Source organism: Piliocolobus tephrosceles, chromosome 12 (assembly GCF_002776525.5).
Source record: "Piliocolobus tephrosceles isolate RC106 chromosome 12, ASM277652v3, whole genome shotgun sequence".
NCBI classification, from domain to species: domain Eukaryota; kingdom Metazoa; phylum Chordata; class Mammalia; order Primates; family Cercopithecidae; genus Piliocolobus; species Piliocolobus tephrosceles.
The window spans coordinates 105,708,710-105,715,013 of record NC_045445.1 but is presented as its reverse complement, the minus strand read 5'-3'; positions in this window follow the sequence as shown (position 1 = coordinate 105,715,013).

Here is a 6,304-nt window from a genome sequence, read left to right as displayed (position 1 = left end):
TTAGTTGGTATTATCAGCTGGCCATGTGGGCAGACAAAAGGGCTCCAATATCCAGAGAAAGCCCTCCAGCAAAGAAACACAGGTGCTGGCAGGTACCGGCACTCAGAAGTCTACTGATGAAGGGGTATGAGTAAGGCACCAACAGTTAAGGTCAGCTACACTGATTCATGAGTTTTTCTTTATTAAGTGTGTTACCATCACTTATTAAAATCTTCCAAATTTGGCCAGTGGGAACCTTTTCAAGCCTACTTGCCCTGGATTCTTTTGGTACATTTTCACTTGCTTTGGGCACTTTGTAACTTTCTGACACATGATGAACCAGACTCACTTCATACTTCCTCTGTCCCAGACCTGGAATTAACCATTTCTCCAAGAAGTTCTGATTCATATTACGAAGAAAGCTAGGATCTGAGAGCTAAAAATACTCCCTGTTACTGAGTGTGGGATTGCTTCTTGGCCCTTTGTGTGGGCTAGTTTCACAAGTTCACACTGAAATTTTCAATTCAAATTTATCCATAATTCTTTATTTATTGTTAACTTTTGTTTTCTCTTACACTGAATATATGGTTTCTAGTAACACTATTATTTAAAAATTAGTATACCAATATTACTACTGAGTAAATATTATAATTTCTTTGCAATTCTTTTTGTTCTTACTATGTCCTAATAAGTATATACAGAGTACTGTGCTCTACAATTACCTGAAATAATTTTCTCTCTCTTTCTTTCGTGCTTTCTTTTTAAACATTTTGATATAGTGATGATCATTTCTTGTCATTTTAGAGGTTTCTTTTACTTTTGAATATAGTAAAACATTTATACAGTGCATATATCAAAACACATATAAGAAAATACTCAAAAAATCTGCCTTTTTTAGTTTTCTGGTTCGCCTCTCCTGTGCTTGTTTTTGCATACGTATTTATATTTCCCATACTTTCTTACCAAGATGGTAGGCTAGTATACATACTGTTATGTACTTTGCCTTTTGCTTTGAACAGTATATCCTGGAGCTGAGTTTACTTCAATTCATAGAGATCTTCCTCATCATCTTCTAAAGTTGCATAGCACTCCATTTTGTGGCAGTAACACAGCTCATACCACTGCTGTTGAACAACATTGGGTTGATTCAAAATTTTTGCTTTCTCAAAGTTGCAATGGATAATCTTGTGTGTGTGTGTGTGTGTGTGTGTGTGTATGCATTTATAAAGATGCGACTTTAGAGTAGATTCTCTGACATTCATAGCCTCATCAGTAGTTTGTTGTGATTAATGCACTTGTTTATTCCTATTATACTCATATTATTTATACTGTTGCACTTTTCCTTCTAAAGCCTTTTGCCTCCAAGTTTCCTTTTGTCTAAGTGTGTTGGTGAATACCTCCAATACAATGTTAAGAGTAGTGGACATAGTGAGATCCTTGCAGTGTTTCTAACTATAGTGTGACTGCCTGCACTGATTCCCTATTAAGTAAGATGCTGGCTTTATTCAATCTTATTTTATCATGATAAAGAAGGACCAATGCCTATTTTATCAAGTGTTTTAAAAGAATGGGCTTTGACTATTACCAGATGCTTTTTTTAAAAAACATGTATGGATACATAATTTTAAAGATATATTAATATAAAGCATTACATTAATAGATTTTTTAAAATATTGCAACTTTCTTACATTCTTGGAATAAACCCTGTTTGTTCATGATATGTGAGGAGCTCTGTGGACCTGCTCCCTAGTGAAACTGCTTGAAATTATAAAAAACAAATAAGCATTTAAAGTCTCTGGGAATAGCCCTACGGGCATAATGAAAATGAAGAAACATTTATTCAAGATGATTTACTAAAACTCAGGAAGAAGTTTAAGAGTGTGTGGTATTTGTACCCTCCCTCCCTTCTCTCAGTTCTGTAAGTCAGGAACTCCACTCAATACTGGTATAGCCAAGAATACAGGGTTCCTTTTTCTCCCAGCTCCCAGTTGAGGGCTGTCTTACTGGAAGAGGCACAAAATCACCATTTCTCATCCTGCCCTCAACTGTCTGTTGCTGAATCTAAGCTCTGGGCAAGTGCAGGTGAGAGGGAGGGGCTCCCTTCTGCCCAGCCCTCACTTGTGGAATGGAGTCTCTCTACCTTGGGTATGTTGCCACTGAGAATACTAGGGCCCCAATCACCTTTAACCCAGCTCAAGGCACATGAGTTCCATGCTGCAACAGGCAAGCAGGGAAGACCTGGTTTCATCTAGGTTTCTGAACATAATTATATGACTACTTTGTAGTGTTTAATCTGTCAGATCTGACATTTGGTCACTCAGAATTTCTGCTGCTTGATTTTTGTTTGTTTGGTCGGTTGGTTTGCAGTATATTGGTTTTATCTTCTTGTCTTTTTGCATGTCTTGTAATTTTTTTGTTGAAAACAAAAATATTAGATAATATATTGTAGCAACTCTGGGAAGTAGTTACTCCTTTTCAGGGCGTATTATTTGCTTGTTTACTTGTTTAATTACCAGCAAAATTATTTCAGTGAAGTCTATTTACCTATACAGGGTGAATCCCCTGATGTTGCTTTTCATGCAGTGCAGCCTTAGATGTACCCACAGTCATGCTGGGATGACAATGGTTTTGGCAGGGCTCTCTATTACCGTCTCTTTCCCTGACCCCATCCAGCAGTTGAGCTTCACTAATTGCTGTCTGATTGCTGTATGTTTCAAACAATGACTTAGGATAAAAATTGCTTCCCCGTAAATCCAATGAACTTTGGGCTCCTTTGAAGGGATAGTTCCCAGAGATACTATTTGAAATTAGTTATTACTTCAGAAGGGCCCTTCAACTTTCTCTTTCCCTATTTCTCTCTGGAAAACTAGCCAGCCTACAATTTAGTTTGTTGTTCCACCTATCAGACCCCTCTTGAGTCTGGGTTGCCTCTGTGACTTTTTTTTGATCAACAGAATGCCATGGAAGTGATATAAGAAATATGAGATCACCGTACTGTGAGCAAGCCTAGGTTATCCATGTGGAGACAGAGAATTCACATAAAGGAGCATCAAGGCACCACATAATTGAGTTAATATTTCTTGGACATTCCAGACAGCTCAGCCACCAATTAAATACAGCTGAGTGTATTATCCTAGCCACCACATAAAACAGAAAATGTTCCAGCTGATCCCTGCCCGAATTCTTGACCCACAGAATCATGAGAAATAACAAATTGTTGTTTTCAGACTCAGTGTACATTGTTAGAAATGGAAAACTGGAATGCCGATACTGTTATAAAGAAAATCCTTGTAGCTTTTTCTAAAAGTTCTAAAGTTTTACATTTTGCATTAAAATCTTTTTTCAGGTGTAGATGGAGTCACCTGGAGCTTAATGAGCTGCACCCAGGTATCATAGGCAATGCCCAAGAACAAATCAAGAGAACAGGGCTGGCTGAGTGCAGTGGCTCACACCTGTAATCCCAGAACTTTGGGAGGCCAAGGCAGGAGGATCACTTGAGCCCAGGAGTTTGAGACCAGCCTGGGCAACATAGTGAGACCCCCATCTCTGTAAAAAAAATTTTTTTTTAAATTAGCCAAGTGTGGTGGCATGGGCCTGTGGGTCCAGCTACTTGAGAGACTGAGGTGGGAGGATCACTTGAGCCAGGAGGTGGGAGGTTGAGGCTGCAATGAGCCTTGATGTTGCCACTGCACTCCGGGCTATGTGATAGAAGGAGGCTTTATCTCAGGAAAATAAAAAAAAAAAAAAAAAAAAATAGGGCAGAAGTCCAGAAATGTATTTTACATAGCCAGCCAAAAAACAAAACAAAAAAAAAACCTTTAAGACTAAAAACAAAGCAAAACCAGTTACTACTAATAAGAGGATAAATATGCATGATGAAAAAGTTAAAGTGAGTAAAGCTTTTGGAAGTATACAAAAGGAACTTGCATGCTTCTCAAAGGGCCTTTCTTTTGAACCTCTGCAGAATGAACTGATTCCTCAGCAGGTCATGAAAGAAAACCAGCTAATATTGATGAAGCTACAGAATTAATGGCTCACCTGTAATACAGTAGTGATGCATCCAATTCCCCCAAAAGACCAATAAATAAATGTTTTATACAAAAAAAGTCTTTCTTCAACCTAGAATGCATTCACATATTATGAGGGTTAGAAATCCAAGGTTGTTTTATTATACCATTTGTTGTATAATCCACATTTTCCCCCACTGGTTTGTAAGATCACATCTGTCATAAGCAAGTGGAGCAAATTGTCCAGAAATAAACTTATGCATATATGGAAAGACCATATTTATCTAGCCATATGCTAGTACCATGCAGTATTAACTGTAATTTTACAATGGTTATGATATTTGATATGGCAAATAATGCTACCCCTGTATCCAGTTATTTGTAATGTTTTTACTATTGTCATATGACTCTTGGGATTAGTTTGTCAAGGTTTATGTAAAATCCTGTTTGGATTTTAATCAAAATTGTGGTGAAATTGTTCTCTAGAGATGTCTTGTACATATTTGCTAAGCTTATTCCTAGATACCTAACGACTATTGGTCCTTGTGAATAGAGTATTTTTTCAATAGCATTTAAAAATTAGTTAATAATATATACGAATGCTGTTGATGTTTGTATGTTAATGATATACTGAACAAGCTTGCCAAATCTTAAATCCAATTATTTTATTCAAAATTCTCTTTTATTTTCTATGTAAACAGTAATAGATAGAAATGAGAATAGATATGCTAAATTATGAAATGGTATTACTTTGTATTTTAACTTGCATTTTCTTGCTTATTAATGAAGATGAACATCTCTTCATTTGTTGGTCATTTGGGTTTCTTATTAATTCTTCCTTTCCTAGGAATTCCTATTCCTACTTCCTAGTCTGCCCATTCAGGAATCCTATTCCTGTTCTGACCTGAATAGAAGTGAACACCGAATTATTTTATTTTAAAAAATCTGTACTATTATGTAGGATTTTGCATACTTAATATTGCATTTATGTACATTTTCCCCTTGTAATTATCTCAGAATATGGCTTTATTTGGAGATAGGAGCTTTATTAATTTCTGGAAACAACCTTCTTTTCAGTGTATTGATCTTCTGTATTTTTTTGTTTTCTATTTCACTACATTTATCTCATATTTATTATTTTTTTCTCTTCATACTTTAGGTTTAATTGTATTTTTTCCAACTTTTCCATTGAATGCTTACCTTTAGTTAGAATTCATTTCATATTTTAAACAATGAATTTAAGCTACTGATTTTCTCTAACTGCCATTTTAGCTGTAGCTCCCAAATTTTGATGTCATTCTTTTGTTAAAGTTTACTTTCTAAACATTTAAAAATTTCTCTTATGATTTCTTTTTAACCTGAAATTCTTAGCCCTTGAGTTTCAAAAGTATACACACGTGAAAGATTCTTCAATTATATTTTATTTTTAACCCTGAAGAAATTCCCGTCATTTTATTACATATGATCCACAGGTCCAGCTAATAGAATATAATTGGGAATTAAGTGTATTAGGTTTTGTTTATTAGAATTCTTAGTGGCTGCAGGCGGAATACTTCTATTTGCTTCAGTCTTCCCGCTGGTTTAACTGGGACAATAATAAAATATAATCTTTTTTTTTCTAGCAATAACCTCAAACAATCAAATCTTTCTGGCAATCAGACTGACTGTCAGTGTGCAAAAGCAATAATATACTGCCCATAACTTTACAAGGTAAATATCTGTGTTAGCATCCTAAAATGTTTTAAGCTTTGATGGGACTTGCGTCTAACTTTGAGGAGAATAATCCCTAAAAGACTCGAGGTAGAGCCAACCTAAAAGTATTTTAGGAGGAACTGTGAAGCTATGCAAAGAAATAGAACTACTTTTGATTTCTAAGGTTTTTTGAATTTAATTGCATTGTGGTCATAAAATATGATATATAAGATATCAATTCCTCATGCTTTTTGAGATTATTTTTGTGACATAGTGTTTGGTCAGTTTTTTGTTTTGTTTTGTTTTTTGTTTTTTGAGACGGAGTCTCGCTCTGTCACCCAGGCTGGAGTGCAGTGGCCAGATCTCAGCTCACTGCAAGCTCCGCCTCCCGGGTTTACGCCATTCTCCTGCCTCAGCCTCCCGAGTAGCTGGGACTACAGGCGCCCGCCACCTCGCCCGGCTAGTTTTTTGTATTTTTTAGTAGAGACGGGGTTTCACCGTGTTAGCCAGGATGGTCTCGATCTCCTGACCTCGTGATCCGCCCGTCTCAGCCTCCCAAAGTGCTGGGATTACAGGCTTGAGCCACCACGCCTGGCCTTGGTCAGTTTTTATAATTGTTCCAAGTG